This window comes from Henckelia pumila, unplaced genomic scaffold (genome assembly GCF_033568475.1).
Source record: "Henckelia pumila isolate YLH828 unplaced genomic scaffold, ASM3356847v2 CTG_601:::fragment_2:::debris, whole genome shotgun sequence".
Taxonomy (NCBI): domain Eukaryota; kingdom Viridiplantae; phylum Streptophyta; class Magnoliopsida; order Lamiales; family Gesneriaceae; genus Henckelia; species Henckelia pumila.
This window is the reverse complement of record NW_027331866.1, coordinates 297,975-325,324: the sequence shown is the minus strand read 5'-3', so window position 1 is coordinate 325,324 and position 27,350 is coordinate 297,975. Positions and strand designations below refer to the sequence as shown.

Sequence of the window (27,350 nt, the reverse complement as noted above, 5' to 3'; positions counted from 1 at the left end):
CCTAACTCTCAGCTGATGGTATCCAGATCTCAGATCGATCTTGGAATACACAGAAGAACCCTGCAACTGATCAAATAAATCATCAATACGAGGCAAAGGGTATTTGTTCTTTACCGTTGCCTTGTTCAGTTGCCGGTAGTCAATACACAGTCTCATTGAACCGTCCTTATTTTTAACAAATAGTACTGGAGCTCCCCAAGGAGAAACACTGGGTCGAATGTATCCCTTGGCCAGTAAATCTTCTAACTGTTCCTTCAATTCTTTCAGTTCAACTGGTGCCATTCGATAAGGTGCTTTCGAAATCGGTGCAGTTCCTGGCATCAGTTCTATGCTGAAATCAATCTCTCGATACGGAGGTAATCCTGGAATCTCATCAGGGAAACGTCCGCAAATTCACTAACCACTGGCAAATCAGCCAGGTTCGGGCTAGTTTTCAACACATCAACTGCATAAACAAGAAATCCCTCTGCTCCTTTCTGCAAAAGTTGGATTATAGATAATACAGAAATAAGAGGAATCTTGGCACGTGAACCCTTACCATAGAATTTCCATTCTCCAGCCATTTCAGGTCTGAATCTCACTATCTTCTGGAAATAGTCTACGGTAGCTCTGTACTTGTTCAGCATATCAATCCCAATAATACAGTCGAAATCAAACATACCAAGTACGAAGCAATCTATCTCAATTTCATTACCCTCATACTTTAGTAAACAGTTCTTAACTATCTGAATCGATATAAGACCCCTCCCCAAAGGAGAAGAAACAGATACTACAACAGGTAATGTTTCAACAGGCAAAGCATGCAATGCAACAAATTTGGCAGATATAAACGTATGAGATGCACCTGTATCTATCAATACATATGCAGGATAACCATAAAGAGAACAGTTACCTGCTATCACGTCATCTGGTGCTCCCTGTGCCTGCTCCTCCGTCAATGCATAGACATGAGCCTGCTGTCTCTGTGGCTGACTGCCTACCTGACTTTCTCCTGGCCTCGACTGTTGCTGAGGTGGTGATGGTTGAAAAGAATGGACAGAGGAGGCTTGCCTCGAGGGTTGAGCCACTGATCGTGATGACTCTGCACCTCGTGCCTGTCCAGCACCTCTCTGAGGACATACTCTCGCAAAATGGCCAGTCTGATGGCATATATGGCATCTCCCAGATACACCTCGACACTGATCAGTTGGATGTCCTCCACCACAAGTGTTACAGAATACCCCAGACTTCTGTTTCGTACCACTGGAACTTGAAGAACTGCTTCCTGATTTCTTAAATTGTTTTCCTCTAGCTTGCAAATATCCCTTCCTGCCACTGCTACTGCCACCACTGTCAAATCGAGACGACTGTTGCTGAGTTGAAACTGAAGGTTGTGACTGTCTCGGAGGCTGTGCAATATACGAAGCTCCTCGCTGCTGTATCAAGCCAGCTTCTGCTCCTTTGGCACTATTCAAGGCATCAGCAAAATTATTCGGTCGCCTTGTGTTCACCAGTGTAAAAACATCAGGATTCAGTCCATTAATGAACTGATCAGCCATAGCCTCGTCACTGTCTGCAACATGTGGAGCAAATCTTAGCAATGTAGTGAATTTTGCAACGTAGTCTTCAATATTCTAGTTTCCCTGTTTCAGATTAGCAAATTCGGCACCCTTGTCTTTTCGATAAGATACCGGAAAGAAACGTTGATAGAATTCAGTCTTGAAGACATTCCAGGTCAGAACAGTTCCTCGACGCTCCAGAGATTTCTTTGTTGTGAACCACCAGCTTTTAGCAACCTCATGCAACTGATGACCAACAAGTCTGACTCTTCGCTCATCACCGTAGTCTAGTGAATCGAATAACATTTCCATATCATCAAGTCATCCTTCACATTCAACGGGATTTTCGGTACCTTTCAGAGTTGGCGGCTTGTAGGATTGAAAACGTTTCAGTAGTGTTTCCATGGGAGTTGCAGTCATATCTGTCATATCTCGTGATGTACTGCCCTGTTCATTACTCGGAACTATAGTTGCAGGCACTATCGGTGTGACAACTGTCGGTGGAGTATGAACGGTCTGTTTTGGTAGAGAAATAGGAACATGAGCTCTCAGAGGAGGTCGTCCTGGTCTTCGAGACATATCTGATTATCAAAATGGTTAGGATACCAAATCATCAAATTATTTCAGTCCTCCTCTGATCATCCATCTTACCTCTGATCAAGACTCGGTTCTGATTCAATCTTTAAATAAATAATCGAAGTACTCAACAAGACATGCTTCCAATCAATTCAGATAATCAGGTAGCATATCATAAATCATCAGAATCCATGCCTATAATCAATTCAGATATTTCAGTAGGCATGCATCTTTAATCATCGTAATCATACTTTCCATTAAAATAAATACAACATCTTGTAATAAAATACTTGAAAGTAAATCATGCTAGCATTTAAAACATGTAATTCAATCACGTAATTAAATCATAGCATGATAAACAAATAAATAAGTAAGGCAGAAGACTCGATCTATCTCACTCCCTGAGTCCAGAATTGTCTTGCTCTGATACCACCTGTTGTGACGACCCGAGTTTTAACCTCTCATAATCAATTAATCAACAATAATAGACAACAATCAATGTCTAAACAAAAGAATAAATAAATTTTTTTTTTTTTTAAAGAACAAAGCACCTCGCTCGATCGGTAAAAAGTTACCGATCGAGCGAGCACATTTGCTCAAACTCTCGGTTTCAAAAAAATTGGTGGCCTCGCTCGATCCGCAAAATATCACCGATCGAGCGAGCCACAATTCCTCAAGTTTCTGTCCAGGCAACATGGCCTCGCTCGATCCGTGATAAATCACCGATCGAGCGAGCTCATCTCCAGAAGCAGAACAGAAGAATTCTTTTGCTGTCACAAACGAGTTCCTCATGCATTTCCATTCAAGATCATCTCCTACAAGGTCTCATACAAGATCTAATCCATAGCAACATCTAACATGCATTCTAACATGCTATAATTGATAGGAATAAACCATTACAAGGCCTTAAAACATAATCATAAACATGCAAGAAGCATTGCCATATCAACAAGAACAAGATACATCATGTTGTCTCAAAGAGTTACATCAAATCTCAAATCCTATAAACATCAACAAGACAACAACTAGATCATCTACAAGTCTTGGTACAAGTATCTAAAACATGCTCATGTTTAGAATTCAACTCTACATCATGACAGCTCACTCAACTCATCTAACTCGGATCATCACGTTATGTTCATCTCATTCCCTTGTTCTTCAAGTACGCCTTTGCCCGGTTCCACTCCCTCCTATTGCAATGACACATACAACAAAACAATAGCCAGATAACTCCGGTGAGAAATAGATTTCCCAGTAAAAGCGACTAAACATGCATAACAACGTATATCAAGATCATGATATAAAAGTAAATACAATGCATGTTTTTAAACAAGGCTCGTCTCATCATTCATCAGTTGGGATCCCGAGAAGTAGATATCATAACTGATCCACCGACTCTCCCGATCGAGGTGGGGTTACTTATCTTTCTTCTTTAGACTTCGAAGCAATCATATATGCAAATCAGACGCTAGGCTAAAACAAACACCCATGCCATACATATACAATTCTTCAAATCGTCTATTCGAACGTTTCCGTTCATTTCAAAATCAAAGAATAAGTCTTCAAGATGAATGCAACATATATATCATCATCAAGGCATTCATTATATCAACACTTATTCAATAGCTCATAGTAAAACACATAAGAGCAAATAATCAAACAAGTATGTGATTTAGGGGAAACTCGATACAAACCATCTCGAGTTGTATTCCCAATCAAATAATAGTCCACTTTTACCTTTCAAATATGGTGTTTAGGATGTCTTCTAACTTGTCAAAATCTGTACAAGATCAATTACCAAAAACTCATCTCAAAATCTGCTCAACATCAACCCAACCTTCAACAAGAACTTCAAAGGAAACTCTACCAACCTTGTTCTATCATTTATCGGTTTCGGAGTTGACGTTCTTGAGTTGATATGCCCTGTTCAAACACTGAAAGGATAGCATAACAATCAAGGAATCATCAGCTAATAGTTCAACAACTTCAAAATCCAAGAACAATAGCAAATCACTTCAATTCAAGAGTTCGACGGCATATCGGTATAACTTTGACGATTCCGAACATCTCAATACCAATAACAGCTATATACGATTCAAAACCAACATAATCTTCAAGATAACAACAGATAAAACAATCGAATCATAGCTGGAGATCATAAGAACAAGATATAACAATCAATCTTCAATCCAATCTCAAGAACACAAAAGATAGAAGCTTAACAACAACACTTCATATCAACATCTGATATCAGTCAAATTCGACTTCTCCAACCTTGATGAACAAAGAAGAAACTTACATCAAATCGAAGGTCTTGTCGAGAGGATTCCAAAACATCTTTCGGAATCGAAATCGGATATCCGTAGCTCAAGATACGTGGATTGAAAGATGAAGATGAAACTTGGAATTCTCTTTTGCTCTCAATCGGCTTCTTCTCTTTTTATTTTGCTGAGTAAGTCTGATGGAATACACGTGCATGCTGAGCAATACATCCAATTTCTGATAAGTTCATTAGAAATTGCACTTTAGCCCCTTAACTATTCAATAATTGCAATTCGGTCCTCAAATTCTTCATTTATTCAATTTCAATCCTAAATAATTTAAGAATATTAGAATTTAAATCAAAACTCTAAATATTCCCAAATTAAATATTCTCGGATCAAAATTAAATAATTTTGGGCGTTACATTCTCTTTCCTATCGAGAATCTGAATCGGTCGCTCGAAGTAACTCAGAGTCTCATCAAGTTCGGCCTCGCCTGGTTGAAGAACATGCGACGGATCCGGATGATATTTCCGCAACATCGAAATGTGAAACACATCGTGGATGCCTGAAAGAGACAGAGGAAGAGTAATCCTATAGGCAAGATCGCCTATCTTCTCCAGAATCTCATACGGACCAATGTGTTACGCCTTAAACGCATACAAATCTCGTGTTATGAGATTAATGTTTTTAATGCATTAACAAGTCTCATAATATTATGTTTTGATGATTACAAAACTCGGTTAATTCTTACTAACCATTTAAAGTGATATTTTGCAGATTAGATTTATTGACAAATAAATTATTGGAAGTTATTTTGAAGCTATCAATGTATTTATGTTATGTGGATGTCATGGAACATTGTTAAGAGATATTTAGAAAAAGACAAGAAGAAGCCAAAGTATGGAGCAGCAACTTCCGAAAATTACCGGAAATTTTCTATGACTCCAAATCGGATCTCCACCGGTCATAATCTAGATAAAGAAGTTTTACATGTGCTGTCCAAATTTGAGAGCAATCCAACGGCTAGATATGAAGTTATGATTTTTTCCACAAAAGTTGTGCAGTACCTATTTCTGCAGAACTTGAAGTGAAGGATGAAGAATCAACTTCTGAAAATTACTGGACGTGCTTGAGTCATCCAAATCAAATCTCCACCAATCAAAATCAATATCAGGATGTTTTAAAACTTATATCAAAATTTCATATCAATCCAACGGCTAGATATGGAGTTATGATTTTTCCACAAAGGTTGCACAGTACCTATTTCTGTAGAACATGAAGCAAATGATGAAGATTCAACTTCAGAAATTAACTGGGATTGTTTGAGACATCCAAATCAAATCTCCACCGATCAGATTCAAATTTAGGATGTTTTACAACCTCTGTCCAAAATTCAGATCAATCCAACGGATGGATATGGATATATGAATTTTTCCAATTTGTTGCACAGAACAAGTTCGAAAACTTGATGAAGTGACTTCCGAAAATTACTGAAAATGTTTTACTCATTAAAATCAAATCTTCACCGTTCAGAATGAAGATCCAGATGTTTTAAAGCTTCAATTCAAATTTCAGATCAATCCAACGGTTAGATTGGAAGATATGATTTTTCCACAAAATCCGCTCAGTATTGGGAAAAAATAGGCAGCAGCGCCGAACATTTTTTTGTCACTCCTTGACTTCTTAACACACGCTCAAAGCACTCAAATCAGATTCAAATCTTTGCCAACCATAAAGAGAGGCCATCCAAGTTCATTTGGAGACATCCCAACTCATTTCTTTTCTCATTTGCAAGCTATCTTCTCACTATCAAAGTCTTTGTGTGATATATTTGAGAGTGTTTGTAAAAATAGTTTGTGAGTTGGTTGTGCTATTGTTGTAAACACTTGAGTGTGAAGCCAAGTGTGTTGTGCTATCGTTGTAAGCACTTGAGTGTGAAGCCAAGTGTTTGTGTTGAGGCTATCCTTGGAGCCCTTAAGGCCAAGAGTATCGAGTTGTATCGGCACGGTGATCGTGTCAAGTTTTACGGCTATCCTTGGAGTCATCAAGGCCAAAAAGTTGAAGTGCTAGTGAATCCTTGGTTAATCGATCTTAACCAAGAAGGAGAGACGTAGACGATTTATCGTCGAACTTCCATAAACATATCCTATCTCATTTATCGCTTTATTTCTTTTACGCATTTATTTATCGCATTTATTTTTGATTGCTTTAAGTCTTCCGGTTGCGTATTTGCATAATCGCTTTAAATTGCTAAAGTTGTCAATAGAACCTAAATCCCCCCCCTCCCCCCCAATTAGGTTCTAACACAATGAACCTTGGAGACAACTTTCCTCTCTTCCCGAATCTGACAGTGCCTCTAAACGGAGAAATCTTCAGAAACACGCGGTCTCCCTGATCGAAAGATAGCGGTCTGAGTCTGACATTCGCGTACTTGGCCTGCCGATCTTGGGCTGTCTTCATCCTGATTCGAATCAATTTCACCTGCTCTGCCATGTCGCGAAGCATATCTGGACCCAACTCAGGTGATTCTAAAATCTCATCCCAAAATAACGGAGATCTGCACTTCTTCCCGTACAAAGCCTCGAAAGGTGTCATGCCAATACTCGCTTGGAATCTGTTATTGTACGAAAACTCAACTAGAGGCAAGGACTCCTGCCAACCTGATCCAAAATCAAGCACTACTGCGCGAAGCATATCCTTCAAAGTCTGGATCGTACGCTCGGACTGACCGTCGGTCTGAGGGTGATACGCTGTGCTCAAGTGCAAACGTGTACCCAATGCCCCCTGTAGACTGTGCCAAAAGTGAGAAGTGAACCTCGGATCTCGGTTTGATACTATCGACTTCGGCATGCCGTGCAATTTCACAACCTCTCTGACATACAACTCGGCCATCTGATCGTGACGGTATGTCATACGGTATGGAATGAAACAAGCAGATTTCGTCAACCGGTCAATCACTACCCAAATCGCATCACAACCTCTGACTGAACGCGGTAGCTTCGTGACAAAATCCATAGAGATATGATCCCACTTCCATTCCGGGGCTGGCAAACTGTGCAATAAACCACCTGGTTTCTTCCTCTCGGCTTTCACCTGCTGACAATTCAGGCAACGAGACACAAACCTCGTGACATCTCCTTTCAACTGCTTCCACCAAAACTGAGTCTTCAAGTCGTTATACATTTTTTGCCCTCCGGGATGAACACTGAACCGACTGCAATGCGCCTCTCAACTCAGAAATATCGGGCACAACAATACGGTTATTCACAAATAGCACATCATCCCTGACCTGAAACTCTGACTGGTGACCTGATCTGACCCTCTCTATCGAACTCTGAATGCTCGGATCAGATCTCTGTGCCTCTCTGATCAACTGAAACAACTCTGGTTCGGCCTGAATCGCAAAAACTCTGATGGATCTCCTATCGGTCTCGAACTCCAAATCAGAAGTACAACAATCTTCAATCAACTGAGAGACACCCCTCGTGGAAAGAAATAATGAACAAAGCTTCCGACTAAGAGCGTCTGCAGCTGCATTCGACTTTCCAAGATAATACTTGATCTCACAGTCGAAGTCCTTAAGTAAATCCATCCATCTCCTCTGTCTCATGTTAAGCTCGGACTGGGAAAACAATTATTTCAGGCTCTTGTGGTCAGAAAATATCTCAAACGACTCGCCATAAAGATAATGACGCCAGGTCTTCAAAGCAAAGACGATTGCGGCAAGCTCAAGATCATGGATCGGATAACGAGTCTCATGCGGCTTCAACTGCCTCGAAGCATAAGCTATGACATGCTTCCTCTGCATAAGAATGCATCCAAGACCACGGTGAGAAGCATCACAGTAAACGGAATAACCTCCCGTACCTGATGGAATAGACAAGATCGGAGCGCTGGTCAATCTCTTCTTCAATTTAATAAAATTGGCCTCGCATTCCTCGGACCAAACAAACGGTGCATTCTTCTGGGTCAACTGAGTAATCGGCTTTGCAATGGAAGAGAATCCCTCGATAAATCGACGATAATAACCCGCCAAACCCATGAAGCTTCGGATTTCTGGCACTGATGTCGATCTCGGCCAATTCATAACTGCCTCGATCTTACTGGGGCAGAAATTCCATCTCCTGATGTGGCCTAGAAAAACAACTCGGTCCAACCAGAACTCGCACTTTGATAGCTTAGCATACAACTGTTTGGCTCGCAAAACCTGCAATGCAATCCTCAAATGCTCTGCATGATCTGAACGGTTCTTCGAATAGATCAGAATGTCGTCAATAAAGATAATGACGAACTCATCCAAATACCGCTGAAAGATACGATTCATCAGATCCATAAAAACTGCTGGAGCATTTGTCAAACCAAACGGCATGACTACGAACTCAAAATGCCCATATCTGGTTCTGAAAGGTGTCTTAGGCACATCCTCGTCGCGAACTCTCAGCTGATGATACCCTGATCTCAGATCTATCTTCGAATACACTGAAGAACCCTGCGGTCGATCAACAAGATCGTCGATCCTAGGTAGAGGATAATTGTTCTTGACCGTCGCTTGATTCAACTGGCGATAGTCGATGCAGAGTCGCATAGAACCGTCCTTCTTCCTTACAAAAAGCACAGGAGCACCCCAAGGCGATACGCTAGGTCGGATGTATCCCTTGGCAATCAAATCTTCTAAATGCTCCTTCAACTCCTTCAATTCTAACGGAGCCATTCGATAAGGTGCTTTCGAAATGGGCTGAGTACCTGGTGCAAGTTCTATGTTGAATTCGATCTCTCGAATCGGCGGCAAACCAGGAATCTCATCTGGAAACACATCCGGAAACATGCTAACCACCGGTATCTCAATCAACTTAGGACTAGACCTCTACACATCTACTGCGTAAATCAGGAATCCTTATGCTCCTCTCAGAAGCAAACGAGACATGGATAACGCAGAAATCAGAGGAATTCTGGATCGAGAACCCTTACCGAAAAATTTCCAATCATCTGCCATCTCAGGTCTGAAACGAACCACTTTCTGGAAGCAATCTACTATCGCCCTATACTTGGTCAGAGCATCAATCCCGACAATACAGTCAAAGTCAGATAATCCAAGTAAAATGCAGTCAATCTCAATCGAATTCCCCTCGGATTCTAACACACAGTTTCGGACCATTCTCACCGAAATAATTCCTCCACCCAAAGGCGAAGTAATCGAAACAACATCAGATAATGACTCAGCAAATAAATCATGCATCACGACAAATCTTTCAGAAATAAAACAGTGAGAAGCACCCGTATCAATCAAAACAAACGCAGGATAACCAAAGATCGAACAGTTACCTGCTATCACGTCATTCGGAGCTGCATTGGCTTGATCCTCTGTCAGGGCAAACACCCTCGCCTGCTGTCGAGGAGGTTGGTTCTGATTCTGATTACCTCCCTGACGAGATTGCTGCTGGGGCTGAAAAGAATGGACTGCAGAAGCTGATCTCTCGGCCTGAACTGGCGGTCTAGAAGAACTGTCGCTCTGAGCTTTATCGGATCCTCGCTGAGGACAAACTCTAGCAAAGTGACCCGCCTGCTGGAAGATATTGCAACTACCAAACATGCCTCGACACTGATCCGTTGGGTGACTTCCTCCACACATAGGGGTGTTCATCGGTCGGTTCGGTCCGATTTTTGATTTTTGATTTCGGTTTTTTCGGTTTTCGGTTTTAGAAATATATAATCCGATATCCGAACCATTTTCCTTCAGTTTGGTTCGATTTTTTACTAATTCGGTTCGGTAATTTCGGTCGGTTATTTCGGTTTTGATATAATTATTTTAATTAATATTATAAATATATTTCAAAATATAATATGTTATCTTTTAAACGATTTTTTTGTAAAATATTTAAATTCAAAGTCTAAATGACTTAAATAAACAACAATAAACTAAAAATTATTAAAATTAATTCTTTATTCACTAGGTATCATCTCATAAAATATATAATATAAACAATTATATAAATAAAATTATTAATTTAATAAAATTTTGGTTTTTTCGGTCGGTTCGGTTTTGAGATATATAATCCGAAACCGAACCAAATAAATTTCGGTTTTAACATTTATATCCAAATTTCAAATTTCGGTTTTCGGTTCGGTTCAGTGTTTGGTTTTTCCGATTTGGATTTTCGGTTTTTTCGGTTTTATCCGAAGTTTGAACACCCCTAGCTGCTGAGGAGCTACCTGATTTCCTCGCTGCATCAACAGTCCAGCTTCGGCTCCCTTTGCCTGATCCATTGCATCTGCAAAGTTGTTGGGTCTCCCGGTATTGACCAAGGTAAAGATCTCAGGATTCAATCCATTGATGAAATGATCGGCTTTGGCTTCCTCGTGATTTGTAATGTGAGGTGCAAACCTCAAGAGACTGTCAAACTTGCTCACGTACTCCTCGATGCTCAAATTCCCTTGCTTCAGATTCGCAAATTCGGCACCCTTTTCCTTACGATACGAGACAGGAAAGAACCGCTTGTAGAACTCAGCCTTGAATAAATCCCAAGTGACAACGGTGCCTCAATTCTCATTTGCCCTCTTGGTTGTGGTCCACCAATTCTTGGCAACACCCTGAAGCTGGTGAATGACTAACCTGATTTTGCGGTCTTCGGTATAGTCAAGGGAATCAAAGAGCTGATCGATGTCCTCTAGCCAACTCTCACAGTCAACGGAGTTCTCGGTACCAGTCAAGGTAGGCGGTCGAAAAGATCGAAATCTCTTCAATAGAGTCTCCATCGGGGTTGCGGTTGCATCAAACTGATCCGCTCCAGTACTTCTCTGATCATTCGGAGGAGTTATTACTTGCGGCGAATTCTCAGTAGAAGGAGGAGTCAAAGGTGGTGGATTCCTTCTCACAGATCGTCGAGGTGCCATCTGATATCAAAGGTTACGACACAATATCTCAATCTCAATCTCAATCTCAATCTCAATCTCAATCTCAATCTCAAACCTCGGTGTCCAAACTCTGCTCTGAGTACTCATGAATCTCAATGATATCCAATGACAGATAATAACACATTTACATATATATATCACGTAATTCATGCTTTATAAATTAAATCACAAATCATGTAATTCAATTAATTCAAGAATCAATAAAGCATGCTCGCACGTATTTAAAATAATCAATTAAATCAATCAATCATGATCGACAGAATACTAACACTTAAATTTTCTTTAAAAATCTCTCAAATCCAGTCGATAATAATCGCAAGTGCACGATTCAAGTTATAATAAAATGTACTGAGTACGAGTATTGTCCTCAGGGACTAACAATAGTAATTTGTCTCGTTGATTTTCAACTACACAAAGTATCTCAAATTTGATTTTGGAATTATCTAACATTTAAAATTAATTAAGAACTCAACGTAAATAAAAGTGGATTTCACAACCAAACAATCAATTCTCAGACTGAAGAACACCAATTCAAAATGATTTTGTTGGAATTTCGGTTCACCTTTTCCCTAATTGAACTGGACGATTGGAATTTAATTTATTCTTATAAATTTGACAGAAATTCCTGTAACATTGACACTCTCTCTCGAGGTGATGTCAAACTAATCAAATCAGTGAAAAAATTAAATCTCTTTAATTATTTATCATGACTGATTGCTTTGCGTTTTATGAATTCTACAACTTTCAACCTGGAGGTCTATGGCTATCAACATGTACTAAATACCATATCTCTATGCATATTTTAAGTCCATGGATTCTATCATTCGTCCTAATTAGGAACCTATCTCTCGATAACAATTTACAATTTACGAATCTATGTTAAGGGTAGCTAATCATCAACATAGAAAGAAAAACATGATAAAATCAATTATAAACATAAATCAAATCTCAATACGTCCGGTGATTCAATCACACTACAGTGTTTCGGGGTTAGGACCCCCTCGATTCCAACAAAATAAAAACTTAGCTACTGGAATTCATTACAAAAATTCAATCTCTAAAGTGTTTAACATAAAAATTCAGAAGAGAAGAAAAGAAAAACTCCCAACGGAGAAGAGAAATCTTGAATTGCTCAGCCGCCGTCTGCTTCCTGATGTGCGTTCGTCTCTCCCCTCAAAAACTAAGGAAAGAATTGTATTTAAAGTCCCCCAAGAATCCTTCCCGAAATAAACTCTCTAAAAAAAAATAAAATTTCACGTCAACACATCGCGCCCGACCAGTAGAAAATTACCGCGCGGGCGCCTGAAAATTTGGCTACTCCTGTTTCCCAAGTTCGTGGTTGCGCCCGCGCGGTAGAAAATTTCCGCGCGGACGCCATGCCTTTCTGCCAGCTACTATTTTACAAATGATGAGTGCGCCCGCGCGGTAGAAAATTGCCGAGCGGGCGCCTCGTCTTTTTCCAGAAATGTGCTTTTCTTCTTGCGCTATCCTCACCGCCTCAATTGTGCATCACCTTCTCACCAAGTATCAGCATTTCTTGGTGATTTCCTGCAATAAAAATAAATAAACCAGAGGAGTGACTACAAAAAAACTTTAAAACAATAAACAAAACAAGAATGGTAAAAACAGACACAACGAAAACGAAACTAATGCAAAACAAACACAAAACAAGCAAAAATAACACACAAAAATGACTCCTATCAAATCACATGCGAGAATTCAATTCATGCGGACTCGATCTACCCCGCTCACTCTAGTTCAAATCCAAGAATCTTATCGCTCTGATACCACTTAATGTGAGACCCCGTTTCTAATCTTCTATACTCGATTAATTAAACACAATCGAACACGAGGACCCGCGGAAAAATGAATCAATATTTTTTTTTTAAAAAAAAAGGGATCGCGCGTGTAGTGACCCGCACCGTGATCATCTACTAATCAGAACTTAAGCATGCAATTAATTAATGAAATAATCTTAAGTTCTGATTAGTAGGTGATCACGGTGCGGGTTACTACATTTATGGTATCAGAGAATGCAATAAGATTCTTTGGGACATAGTATTGATTTTGGGTTATCCTTTGTAGGATTACAAGTTGGATTCAATAACGATAGCAGTATCAGGAATTGGAATAGCAGGATGTCTAGGCTTTTTCAAGATCGTCATTGCCAAGGTTGGCAGCGGAGGATCGTATTATGTGGATCCCAGCAGGATGGAGCTGGAAAAAAAGATCCAGTTTTCAACGCCAGGCACTTCTCCAGGTTGAACGGGATGTGTGACATGTAGTCATCCATTCTAAGTCGACCAAGGAAGCCACCCCGGAAGACTTTTCACTAGTAGTTGGAGAGATTGACGGGAAAATCTTGTCTCATCTACCAGATATGGAACCCAACAATATTGGAAGGATCCGGTAGATTAGCAAGATTTTATCTTTTAGATCTTGAGATGAAGAAGTTCTGCTGACATGAGTAGCAGATAGGAAACTTCATGTTCAAGATCAGTAGACTGAATGAAAGACTTCCGCAGGAATGTAAATACTGAATTTCAATTGTAATCAGATGTATTAAAGATTTCAGTATTTGATGTACTCATTTATTGTTGTATTGTACATCTTTCAATGTAATCTTTTGATTAAGTTGTGTTTTACATGGGATTGTAATAAAGATTGTATTAGAACCTGGATTTGTGGTTCAAGTGTTGTAATCTTGAGATTAACTTGGTTATATTGAATAAAGATTGATCATTGTTTAAATGAGTACTTGGAAATTTTGCATGTTTTCAATGAATAGTTCTAGATGTTTTACCTAGAATATTCTATTAAGCCAAGTGTTTGCCAGGGATGATGTGACTCATCAAGACGCATGAATGTTTGTTCTAGACGTATTTTCTTAGAACAGTTGGCTGCTTTGATCCTTTTAGGTTGTTACCTAGTGATGATGGATTTTCATCAGGATGACAGATTAACTAATACCAAGAGTTGTGGATTGTGACCAGTACTAGACATGAGGAGGCGCCACCCTTAGTCGGTTATTCCTCTGGAAGTTTTTATACTTCGGAGATTGTTTGGAGGCCTTGGTGCTCTAGGGACTATATAGGGAAGGCTACTCAGTTTGGAAATTTGGCAACAGTCACAACAGGGTATGACTTTGGATAGGACAGATACCAGGTGTGGTATCAAGGTTTAGTTATCGTTTATTTGAGATAAAGATGTTCCGTTGTCAGAACAGTCTTGGAATGGATTTTTCCTTGACAAGTTATTGTTCTGAGTAGATAAGTTTTTGATCTTGATTTGTGATATCGGGATTTAATCCAGGAGATTAGTTGAATTGATATTCAACAGGATTTAATTATCAGATGCTTGCAGACTCGGGATTTGAGTTGTGCCTCTACAGAGAATTTTCCTTGACCAATGATTTTGGTCCAGAAAGGAATGATTGCATAATATCAGAGACTCAGGGATGAGTTATGCCGGGGTGCTCTTGACTGTCGGGTTTCGAGATGGTATAGTAAGTGCGACCTTATGCCGGTGTACTCTGGAAGGATTCTTTTGTTTCAGTTTGGCATTATAGGAAGACTTACCTCAGTCTCGTTGTTTGTATAGTCATAGCAATAGGTATAATTATCAAGAGAATATTCAGGATTTATTTGAGTCTTCTAGAGTTATACTTGGTACTGGATTAGTTTCAAGGGATTTGAGTTATCGTCTGACTTCATCAAAGATACAGACTTTCGTTTCCGTGGACAGAATAGTCTTGGAAAGGATTCCTTGACAAGTGAATATTCTGGACAGGTTGTTCTCGCACGTGATACTGGAGGAGAACCAGGAGGTTTTACCAGTATTGTCTGATTCTATCAGAGGTATTTTAGTGATCAGGATCTTGATTACGAGATGAACAGAAAATTCTAAGTGATGAGTTTACTTAGGTAAATTTTCCTGTAAGGATTGGAATTGGATCGATGGATTGTCAAGCAAAGAAGAATTTTATCAGGGCACTGTGATGACTTATACTGGGAGATGTGAACTGTGATCAACGATAGACATGGGAGAGTATATTTCCATTGATATTCTGGAAGTCTTTTGTACTTCAGGAAAGGATGGAAAATTTACTCAGTCTAGAGATCATTGCAAAAATTACGTTAAAAATATAGTTTGGTGTCAGTTTGATAACCTTGAAAAGATACTCGATTCTATTGACAGATGTCATGAGCCAGCTAAGTTACAACATGGATTCATCAGTATGAGAATTCACTTGGTTAGTGAAAGCTGGGCACTTAGGTATTCATGTATGTTTCGAAATGGTCAGTTAAATTGGTGTAAGTTTGGTGCCAATGACTATTTGCAACTATTTGTTTGAGGTAGATACAAATGTTATAACCCCGTGACGGAGGAGCTAAATATTCTTTTGCATAAAGAACGATTGAAATTATTCAATTTTTGGTAGACTGATAAGATGAGTATAGTACTCAGATATTCAGTTCTCAAGAATGATTTGAAGTAATTCTCGGACTTCAGTGACAGAAATTGATCTAGCAAGCATTTGAATTTTAATGGATACTAACAGGATAGCATCAAGTTTTTAGACATGGAAAAAGGATAGCAGCTGAGATCTAAGGTTATCAGATTCAGCGGGATTGTTATCACCAATTTTCTCGGGATGTCTATTGGATGCGTTAGGTCATTTATAAGTCTGATTCAATGAGATTGAATCAGGGGTTAGCTATATTGTTTTGGTTTAAGGATTTGCCATAGAATGATGAAACAGTTTTGTTCATCTAATAAAGTAAGTTAGAATTCAGCAAGAAATTGTTATCCGTGGCAGGATAATCAGTATTCTCATTTTCAGATGTTATCTCAAGTTATGAGATAGATGTCATTATATTAGTATTAGATATTGTACTAATAAACTTTTGAGTCAAAAATAATATTTGTATTGATATTTCCAAGAAGAGAACCTGAGGGATTCAAGAAATCAAGAATTGTGGACAACGACGTTGTCACAGGTGTTATGACAAGTGTTAGTCATAAAGTATGAGAATCCTTTCGGTGTACAAAGATTTGCATACGATGTTCTTTCTGGTGGAAAGGAATGAAAAGGAGTGTGTATCTTTATGTTTCTAGATGTTTGGTGTGTCAGCAGGTCAAGGTAGAGCACCGACGACCTGGAGGATTGCTTCACAGTTTATTCATTCCTGAGTGGAAATGGGAGTTGATCATGATGGACTTCGTGACCCATTTACCGGTGAGCTCGAGGAATTGTGATGCTATCTGGGTTGTGGTGGATCGACTCACCAAGTCAGCACATTTTATTCCTTATAACCAGGACTACAATTTTGATAGGATGTCACGGTTGTACATCCAGGAGATTGTTCGATTGCACGGAGTGCCTGTGAGCATAGTCAGCATTCGAGATCCAAGGTTTACTTCCAAGTTTAGGGGCAGTTTTCAGCGCGCTATGGGTACTACTCTTAGTTTGAGTACAACATATCACCCAGAGACTGACGGGCAGTCAGAGCGCACGATCCGTACTCTTGAAAACATGTTGCAAGCATGTTCTATGGATTTTGGTCCAGCGTGGCAAGATCAGTTGCCATTGATTGAGTTCGCGTACAACAACAGTTACCATCGCACTTTTGGGATGACTCCGTTTGACACGTTGTACGGGCGACGGTGTTGTACTCCACTGTTCTGGGAGGAAGTGGGGGAGCGACAGGTTGAGGGACCAGAGTTAGTCCAGCAGGCTGCTGATATTGTTGGGCAGATCAAGAAGAGAATTAAGGTTGCGCAGGATCGAGAGGCTAGTTATGCGAATGTTAAGCGCAGACCTTCGCAATTCGAAGTGGGAGAGAAAGTGTTCCTGAAAGTCTCCCCATTTCGCAGGATTTTGAGATTCGGTCTCAAGGGTAAGCTATCTCCTAGGTACATTGGTCCGTTTGAGATTCTGGTTAGTGTTGGAGATCTGGCTTACAAGCTGACTTTACCCCGTATTTGTCTAGTATCCACGACGTGTTCCATGTTTCACTGTTACGACGGTATGTGGCGGATGATTCTTATATCTTACAGCCGTATGAGGTACAGTTGGACTCGGATTTGACATACGTGGAGAGACCTTTGCGTATCATAGGTCACAAGGATAAGGTGTTATGCAACAAGACCATTCCTCTGGTTCTAGTTCAGTGGCAGCGCCGAGCCACTGAGGAGGCCACTTGGGAACTTGAGAGTCGTATGCGTACAGATTATCCAGAGCGATTTTGAATTGTTGTTTTTTCAGATTGTAACTTGTAAAATGAATCAGTTTGAATAAAAGATGTTTATTCAGTATTTTACTGCATTCAATACTTAAGATTGTTCGAGGATGAAATATCTTAAGTAGGGGGAGAATGTAGTAGCCCGGTTCCATTTTACAAGATTAAGTGATTTTAAACATGTTAGAAAATGACATATAATTTTAAATGTGTCAAAACATGTTTAAGGAGTCCTTATTTGGTTAAAATAAGTGGAAAATCAAATCTGGAACGTTCGAAAATGGTGGGGTAGGTCTCGGGGGTCTCGGAGGACCAAAACCAGTTCGAAAGCATGAGAAACAGTTCGGAGCTACCGGGCAGATCGGAGCTTCCGATCCGAGATAGGAGCTTCCGATCCTGAGATTGGAGCTTCCGATCTCAACCAGAAACAGGTGTCAAGGAGATTGAAACACGTGGCCAGATGCAGGAGATCGGAGCTTCCGATCCTGCGATCGGAGCTTCCGATCTCGGCCGTCCAAAACGTGGCAAACATGCACCGATCGGAGCTTCCGATCAAGAGATCGGAGCTTCCGATCGTGGCCTATAAATAGGGGTTCGAATTCCTCATTTTTAAGTGCAATTTTCCCTCTCCTCTCCCGGTAATCGCTCTATTTAAGGGCTTCGGGACTCTTTCTTTAAGAGTTTGAGTAGGAAATAGTATATTTTATAGCGGACAGTGTCCGCAGTAGCAGCCAGGCGGCGGAGCTCTGGCGAGGCGTCTAGAAGTCGTAGCTAGGCTATGCCCAGGCTCTGGGGCATGCGTCATCAGCGGGCTGACGACGGACGAATGTATGGATTTGGTTTCCTATAGTAAATAGGGAGTAGGCTATAGTTTAATTAAGGATTTTAGAGCCTAGTAGGTGATGTTTGGCATGCTAGGTAATGCATGGTTATTTATGTTGTAGTGCTGCATGGTAGGCTTGGACCTAGAGGGGGAGCTTCTAGGATCTGCCTTAGTAAGGTACGGAAGTATTATTCGAGATATCCAGATTGAGTATGCATGTATTATGTGTTTGCATGAATTATGTGATTGCATGTTTTATATGGCTTTATATACAGCATGTCATGATTGTATGTTGCATACATGAGCATATTGAGCCTTTACCTTAGAGGTATCCTGTAGTAGGGCGCTCACCCTACGAGTTTGTTAATGGTTGGATACGTAAGTCTTGTGTCAGGTCACCGTGATGGTTGGACACATGTACTAGTATCAAGTCACCATTATCCACTGGGTATATGAGCCACCTCCTGATGCGACGGCGCAGCGTGCTATATACCCTGGGCCCGGTCTTTGAGCTTGTTTCTTGACCTGAGTGTCTTGGTACCCAGTTCATTTTCATTCATGCACATTTAATATTGTATACTCATACTCTCGTACTGAGCATGTTAGGCTCACTTCCGATTTTTTTTCTGTTGGCTGGATGCCATATTCCATGGGGCAGATGCAGGTAGTTCTCCCGGAGACAGGGAGGTTAGGTGGTGACCAAGGCTGGATAGCGGGGTTGACCACTAGGTTTTGCTTACTGGTATTTGACTTACTTTAATTCCGCAGTTACTCTGACTTAAGATTATTTCATTAATTAATTGCATGCTTAAGTTCTGATTAGTAGGTGATCACGGTGCGGGTCACTCCAGCGCGCCCGCGCCAGGAACCTCGCGCCCGCGCCGGGACCTCGCAGAAGCTAGCGCGCCCGCGCCGGGACCTCGCAGAACCTAGCGCGCCCGCGCCCGCGCCTCGCGAAACAACGGTGCGCCCGCGCCGTCAACTCGGCAGCTGCACTCCAGGGCATAAAAATAACATCTTTACAAACTCAATTCGATGATCCCAACAACCAAGGTTCAATCCATAGCTCCTACATAAAATAAGGGATTCGAAACACCAACAAAACGCGATTAACAATACAAGTTCGACGATATAATTTGATTGACTAATCAAAACAACACAAGTTCAAATGACACAATCCTAAGACACGGTGTCTCACTTCTATCATCACACCCCGAGCTAACCCAAACGACTCAGTCCTGCTCCTGATCCTCCTGTTGCCAAGTACACATACAAACAAAGACAACAGCAGGATAAACCGGTTAGAAATATAATTTCTAAGTAAAATAGACAGACATGCAATATCAGATAAACACCTCAGATTGAAATGCAATAATCAATAACAAATCAAAATGAGAATGAATGTGTGCATGACTTCAAAACTCGGGACTATCAAATCAAATAATCGAAATATCAATCGGTATTTGGTTGGGATTCCGGGGCCAAGTCTTCACAACAACTCACCGACACACCCATTCGGAGTGGATGTCGTTCAACTCAACCCCTAGACTTCAGAGCAACTATAAGAAGTATTCTGGCACTTGAAAAAACTCGAAATCCAAGACCACTTCAATATAGCTCCCTAAATCGTCTAATTTCAAAACGAATCGAGAAATCGGCTCAATATGGATGCAAGTGTAAATAAAATGATCAATCAAATTCACCCAAGCAAATAAACATGCAGTATGTGATTTTCGGGGCTCGAGAATCAATCGAACTCGAGTATTCAACCTCATTCTAATCAATGTCGTCTTTTACCTTTCAAGTCCGTCGAGGATTCAAATCTGAAAATAACAACGAACTCAAATAAATAATCAATCGAATCACAACAAAACGAAACAAATAAACTCAATCAATATACCGTCTTCGATTCTCAATTCGACCAACTCCTAAGTTCGATCCAAATCCGAAACTCCAATCCAAATCTGAAAATGAAGATTATACGGATTCGATATCAATCTACTAATTCGACCAAACCCGGAAATCAAACCGAAACAATAAAATCTCCAATCCAAACTCGATTTCAACGGCATAACGGCTATAAACGGTCAAACCAAAAAACATCAACATCATCAAACCATTCTATACAATCCATATCAACTTTCTCAACCAACAAATCAATCGAAATCCAACCAAAATCCAACACCCCATTTTCGAATTTAAGCCTAAAAATTCATATAAAATCCAAACTTCGTTCTTTTTCCTCACCGACTTCGAATACTCGATCTATGCTAGCTCAAGCACAATATACTCGAAGATTATCAAATTCTGACAATCCAACAAAAATCAAAGTTCGAGGATCGTAGCAAAACTTACGTCAGAACGAAGCCCTCGTTGCGGTGATCGTGAAATTCAACTCGGAATCAAAATCTGACGATCGGATCGTGCGAATCAGGGAAAGGAAAAGCTTGAAGAAGCGTCTCCCATGGCTTCTCGCTTCAGTACGTACAAATGGAGAGGAAAAGAGGAGAGAAAATGAGTGATGTGATGGAGAGGATGACAACTTGCTTGAGTTAACAATTATAAAATCCAACTTTTGCATTTCGGTCCCTGAAACTTCCAATTTAATTCGATTCAATCTCGGCTCAATAAATCTCCAAAATAATTAATAATCAATTCTGTTAATCACGAAAAATAATTTCAGGGCCTTACACTATATTTTTTAATTTTTCGTGGCTAAATTTGTCATGGTTTTTAAAAAAACTGTGGCTGATTCAGCCACAGTTTTTTTAAAATCGTGGTTAAATTAACCACAGTTTTATGTAAAATCGTGGTTAAATTAACCACGATTTTTTTATTCCGTGAACCGTGGCTAAGTTAGCAACGGTTTTTTTAAATTCTGTGGCTAATTTAGCCACGGTTTTTTTAAAAACCGTGGTTAAATTTAGCCACGGTTTTAAACCATGGCTAAATTTAACAACGGTGGATTTAACCACGGTTTCAAAAACCGTGGCTAAAACCGTGGGTAAATCAATTTAGCCACGGTTTTGGCCATGGCTAAACTCAAAGTTTTTTTGTAGTGTCCTGAAATGCAGCATCTACATCCATCCTCAAGTGGTTAAGCCTCGGTTTTGTCCATCTAACCTCTGAAAATAAGCTTCTATCTACGCATGAGATATTCAATAATTCCCGAGCTTGCTAAAAGATTTATTATTTTATAGATAATAGTAATAAGAATTGTAATGATATACATAATTCAAAACTGATTTATTTAGAAAGATAATTTGATAAGGTTTTTGGTTTGATAGAGGTTACCACATTAAATTTTTTTTACTCGATACATGGCCGGCTCCAAGGGAGGCGGCCTAGGCGGTTGCCTAGGGCCTCCCCTCGGCAGTGGCCTCAAAAAAAAAATTTTAAAAAAAAAATTTAAGTATTTTTTTTAATATTTAAAATATTATATGAGTCTATTTATTTTGTTTAAAATTTGAAATCGTGGTCAATTTTTTGTACTTTTTTTCACCATTTTTTTTGTTAAAAAAGTATTTTTCTATTTAAACAAAAATATCTTTTTTCGTTAAATTGATCATCTCAAATGACTTAAGATATTTAAATTGGACTAATCATTTTTTGTTTATTTATTGAATGAGATGAGATATTTTTGTCTATTTTTGTACCGCCGACCGCGGTTGACTTTTTTTAATTAATTTAATTTTTGATCTCGATATACTAAAATCTTACAATTTTCTTATTCGACAATGTGAATGATTTTTTACTTAATTCTTTAATTTAGGGATTCTTATTTTATTTGTATTATGCATTAATTCATCTCTGACTCATGAAATTTGAGTATTTATCGAGTTTTTTTTTAGTTTTAGTTTTATTTTTTATATTTTGATTCAATTGTTGTTTATGTCATTATTTTTAGTTACAAAAATTTGAAATTTTGATTTTTAGACGATGAAGCGATTGTATCGATATTTATAGCTCTCTCTCCTGAATATTTGTCTAGGGCCTCTAATATTCTGGAGACGGCCCTGACTCGATATAATAGAATTTATGAAGTTATATTAAAATAATATTTGTGGATTGAATGGAATAATATAATGAAAAGAATGTGTAAATAATAATAATAATAATAATAATAATAATAATAATTTAAAATCAAACTCTAAACGAAACAATAATATATAAACACATATATATACACCAAACGGAACATATATTCATATATATAGCTCGGAATAAAAATTAAGCTAGCATTGGAATCTCGACCGGAAACAACTCTTCCAAAAGCCAAACTATTGGACATTAATTAGCTGTAATCTCTCTATAAACGTATAATAATAATTATATAAAACAGGAAATAAACCAAGGAGCTTTAGTTTTAGCTAAAACGTATAAGATGATCTGTCGGCAAGAAAATGCATATATATATAGCGCATGCAAGACGGAATGATCAATAAAACAAGGTCGTCTCTTCGATTTATATATATATATGATCAGCGTGGTGGCGTTTCATTGTATCTTGGCGGCGGCGGAGTGCTTAGCGCCGCCCTCAAACTCACGGCCGATCCCACAGTTCCGCTATCACTACCAAGTTTCCCAAATTTTCTCCCGCTGGGAATTGTCATTCGATTTTCTTAATTAATTTGTTTGCAAAAGAAAGACAAATTAATATAAATTTCGTGATTTTGAAAAGAATGCCAAAAAAATATTAATAATGGCAGTACGTACCTGGTGATGAGCTGGAAGCTGAAATGGCCGTAAGAGGGAAACAATCGAGCATCAAAAAAGAAACGAGGAGTAGTGCAGCTATTAGGATCCTGCTGTTATCCATTAATGGAGATTATAATTAAATTAGCAAACGAACTTGAAGTATTCAACAATCAACATTCATGATATATATATATATATATCTGTGTGTGTGTGTGTGAACTTTTCATGTTTGACTGTTGACTAAACTCATAATTAATATCGACTTCATAGGCCGGTTTGACTCATTCTGTGGGCGAGGTCGACTTACCCGTGATACGCATCCCAATCACTCGTTAATTACTATGACATATACTTTAGTTTTTTTCGAAAACGAAATTGAATTGGATTTATATAGGTGTATTGCAATTTTAATTTTATTCGAGAGAATAGATATATTTGTATTTATCTATTTAATTAATATTGAAACGAAATAACAATTTTTATAGTTTAAAATAAATAAATAAATTGTATATATAAAGTTTGATCAGTTCAAAATTTCAAATACTGAAATTGGGTTCACGCGAAAAAACTAACTAATTTCGATTTTAAATGAACTGTCGAACAAACAACGTACAACATTTAATTTGATGGTGCTAATTAACAATGGGTGAATGTAGTCTATCCCTTTAATGGGACAAGAAATGTCATGATGAACAGCTGAACATCAAGGAAAATCTATATCAGAAAAAGGGAAGGACAATGACAATTGGACTACACATAATTAATTCATTTATTTTTACATCCTCACACATGATCAACTACTATGATCGAAAAATCAACTACTTCAACAAACATTATTGCCTTGAATTTCATTTAAAATTCCGACGTAGCTAAGGTTCTGGCCGAATTGGAGTCGGCGCCGGTGCCTTTGGATGATTATGTATCGGGATATTGTATCGTGGGGGCGGGGGCCACGACAGTTTCCTTCTTCTATTCTTGATCGATCCAGCCAGTTCTATGCTCGTTCCTTCGTATGTCATATGTCGTAGCGATTTTCTCCTTTCATGACCTTTAATTTAAAACAACAATTAATATCCATTTGAAATTTTTATCATGGATCATCTGAATCAAGAATTTTAAACAAAAACTGAACATGATATATATATATATATAGAGTTTTGTCATCCTGCCCACCCATCGTGCCCACCTAATGTGCCCACCATGAGGTGACACTCAACTATTTGACGCACAATTCATCACATCCAATGTTGAGTGCCACCTCATGGTGGGCACATTAGGTGGGCACGGTGAGTGGACATGATAGCAAAATTGTATATATATATATATATATATATATATATATATATATATATATATATATATATTAATTCACTCTGATAAGACCGATCGATAATAAGTTTTTGCAACTCATTAGCTAGGTAGGTTGTTGGATTAACAAATCTGAGCTATAGTGCATGTCTTGAACACTTGAACATAATATGTAGCAAAAAAATTATAAAATGTAAGATATAACGTAAAGCTTTTTAAAACGAATTAAAAGAATATATTGTACGTAGCTAGCTAGTATTTTCTGATTAATGGAATCATAATTTATTTATTTTTACCTGATGATGTGCTGCTCGAAAACCCCATCAATAGAAACAGACACAACACTATTAATGTAAACCTCGTCAGATGATTTGCTTCCATGTTGTTTGATTTTTCCTTTTCTTAACGCGCGCAGTGCTGGTTAATTTGGTTTGCGTATGTTTGGGTTAAGTGATATATATAACCGGGAAGATGATCATGTTATGTTTTTATTTATTCGATTGATATTGACTGGATTTGAAATTTTAAAAGAGACAACAAACAAGGTTTTCTTTTTGCAAAAAATAAAAATTATTATTTTTAACTAACCATTCATATATCAATTAAGGTTGATTTACCTAATTCTAAAATAATATATAATAGTAACACGAGTAGACTTGGTCCAGCGTGGTATATGTGATCCATCGAGGTTGACTACATCAACATGCATCCTTTTTTTTTCTTTTTTTTTCTTTTTTTTATCGTCAAGGTTGACTAGAACATCTAATACTGCAATAAAACAAAATCGAAAGTTTGCTAATTACTGGTTTTTGTGGTTTGTTCCAGTCATTAGGTGTTTTTGTCGAACCAGATAATTTTTTTTTATATAACGTTTGAATTTAGTTGTTATCATTTGATTTATACCGAGTAATCTTCCGAACTAATATTGTAACACCCGAAAATTTTAAAACGTAAATTTACAAGCATAATTAGGAGAAATTAATTTTTAATTAAGGGTTAAATGTATTTATGTGATATTATGTGATTTATATGCATGATTTAATTTATTTTAGCATTTAACCCATAATTATGGAAATTTTAGATTTTAAGGAATTTATTATTTTGATCGCGTAGACGGGACCGCGGACGGACGAGATACCAAAATTCTTAGCCAAAAATATTTTATGAGTTTTATGAGCCTTAAAATATTATTTTAAGGTATTTTGCCAAGAAAATTTTAGTATTTAATTATATATTTATTTAAGGGTTGATTTTTAGCCAAAATTAGTCCCTTTATTGACTTTTATTAATTTTAAAATTTGCCTAAAATATTATTTCGGGATTTTGATTTTTATTATCAGAATAATATGTTATGTTGAGATTTAAATATTATATTTTAGGCATGATTTTATCTTAAATTAGTTATTATCTTAATTAAATGCTAATTAACCAAAAATCTATCCTATCTACCCTAAACTCACGTCTCCCTCTCCCTTAGCCGCCTCCAACCTTTCTTCATCACCATCTTCACGCCCCATAGCAGATATCAGCCTCCATAGCCGATCTTTCAAATATTTATCGAGTTTTTGGTCCGTTCGTCGTCCCGAAGCCTCGTAAACGCATCAATCTTCATTCAAAGATTTAAAGGCATGTCTAAAACTTTTATTTGGCCACCATATAAGCTATTACTCTTGCATGATGTGTTTTATTTCAGATTTTTCATGGAAATTTTGAGTTTATGCATGTATGCCTTGTATTGATGCATGTTCTTGCTTGATTGGTCATGACTCACGTTTTTGCCAAGCATGGTATGATCCAGAGGCTGGGGCTCGGTCAAGGGGTGTCCTAGGGTGCCTTAGGGTTGAGTGGTTCGAGTGGTTTGAGCCAAGGTTGGTCTGAACCAAAACAATATCTTCTGGTTGCATAGAAGGTCGCAGTTTGAGCGGTTTTGGGAAAATGGTTCGTGTGCACTGTATAGGACGGGTTTGAGGGTAATTCCAATTGGGTTAGAACCCCAAGACATAGAGGAAGTTATCTCAGGTAGTTTTCTAGCCAGTCGTGGTCGGAGTTGGGCGGCCGAACGGCCGGAAGTCTTGCATCGCGCGCAGCGCGCGAGCAGAAATTAGGCAGATTTTGTTTTGGTTCGTTCTCCTTCGTTAGGACTCCGTTTGGGCTGGTTTTTAGCTTTCTGGAAACGTCTTGAAGTCTTCTAGGTGTAGGTGGTGGTGCTCCGGCCATTTGGTGGCCGGAGTAGGGCGGCCGATGCCTCTGAACAGAAGCTGGTCGCAGCCGAGAGTAAGGAACAAGAGGGAAACGGGTTTAGGGTTTTGGGCAAGTTCGGTCAGGTCTTGGGGCCTGGATCGGGTCTGGTAATTTTTGGGTCGGTTCATGTCGGTCCGGGTCCGGATTTGGTGGGCCGGGCTCGAGTATTTTTAATTTTTAAGTGTTTAAGGTTTAATTGGTTTTTGGGCCAATTAATTAGAAATAAAATTATTTGGGCTTCCAAATAATTTTATTTTGGGCTTTAAATAATTTATTTAAGTTAGCCCAATGATTTTTATGGGCTTGGGAGCCCATGGGAATTTTTGGGTCAGTCAGAGGATTTTTGGGCCAGTCTAGTGTCTTATTGGGTTTATTTAAGTTAATGAGCTTAAATATTTTTAGGTCCGGTTAAGTTTAATTAAGTTATTTGGGCTAAAATATGATTTTGGGCTTAGCTTAAGTTAAAGGGCTTAAATGTTTTTATTTAGGCTCATTTATGATTAATGACATTTAATTAAGAATTTATTTATATTGGGCTTTTATGTAAGTTTAATAGACTCAGAAGGAGTGAACAGCAGTCTGGACCAACCCATGAAAAATCTCTAAGTTCGAAATATATATTTAATTATTTTAGTGCATGAAAATATTTTTAAGTATAAGTATGTATATTATGAAAATCAATTAAATATATATTCCGGACAAATTTTCAGTGCATGCATTCATGAAAATTTTATATGATTATGATTAT

At 38.5% G+C, this 27,350-nt stretch overlaps 1 long non-coding RNA gene across 1 annotated transcript; it reads right to left on the bottom strand.

Annotated features, from left to right (window-relative positions):
* Window positions 1-22,467: 22,467 nt before the first annotated feature.
* On the bottom strand, window positions 22,468-23,321 carry LOC140873471 (uncharacterized). The gene is made up of 2 exons (XR_012148043.1): window positions 23,072-23,321; window positions 22,468-22,976 (listed from the first exon to the last, which is right to left on the bottom strand). It is a non-coding gene; the product is annotated as an uncharacterized lncRNA (long non-coding RNA).
* Between the last annotated feature and the right edge of the window lie 4,029 nt (window positions 23,322-27,350).